Source organism: Hipposideros armiger, unplaced genomic scaffold (genome assembly GCF_001890085.2).
Source record: "Hipposideros armiger isolate ML-2016 unplaced genomic scaffold, ASM189008v1 scaffold_62, whole genome shotgun sequence".
NCBI classification, from domain to species: Eukaryota; Metazoa; Chordata; class Mammalia; order Chiroptera; family Hipposideridae; genus Hipposideros; species Hipposideros armiger.
Window position 1 is genome coordinate 4,755,063 of NW_017731412.1, and position 935 is coordinate 4,755,997.

Here is a 935-nt window from a genome sequence, read left to right on the forward strand (position 1 = left end):
GGCCCTAGTAACACCAATGCTGACCCCTAAAGAAGGCTGGTCAGGATTAGGAAGTCATTCAACAACCAATTATGGTGCCCTGAACTAAAAAAGTCAGAGAGCATATTTTGTCCCCATACAAAAAAACATTCAGGGAGACTAAACCTATTCATGGAAAGTCTACAATCTGTATTCTTTAGAATGAAAGGCCTGGGAGGGAGTAAGGGATGTAGAAAAAAATAACTGAGAGACCCATAGATATTTTACTCTTTGAGTAAATACTTAATGAATGCTACTCTGTGCCAGGCAGTGTTCTAGATGCTGAGGTACAGGAGCAAACCAGGCAGACAGCCTCCCTGCTTTAGTGGAATTTATCATCTAATGGGGGATACATCGTAAATAAATAAGCAAACGTGTAAATCAGTAAGTGCTATGATGAAGGCAACACAGGGCAGTGTTAAGGTGGATCAGGAGGGTGAGAGGAGAAGGCCTCTGGGAGGAGGTGACATTTGATCTGAAGGAGCTCGCCAGAAGGAAAAGCGTTCCAGAGAGAAGGAACAGCAAGTTCAAAGGCCCTGAGGCAGGGACAGCTGGCATGTTTAAGGAACAGAAAGGTAGTGTGGCTGGAGGGGTGTAGTTAAAGGGAGAGTGGAGGTGGTGAATAGAGATTGGATTTTATTCTGATTGCAATGGAAAGCCACTGCGGGTTCTAGAACATATGTTCTGTAGTCCCCAATTGCAACTCATAGTTGGACATTAGGACAAAATACATTGAGGTCATGACCGTCCTCAGGAGCCCTAACGAGAGATCAGTGAGAGGCTAACCAGAGAGAATCCTATGCTTACAGCTACGCATGATGCCCCAAGACCTATTCTCAGGTTCAAGGCATCCCATGGACTATTCATGTAAGTCTTCTGTTCCATCCAGGGTTTGGAGCCTCTTGTGAACTCTCCCG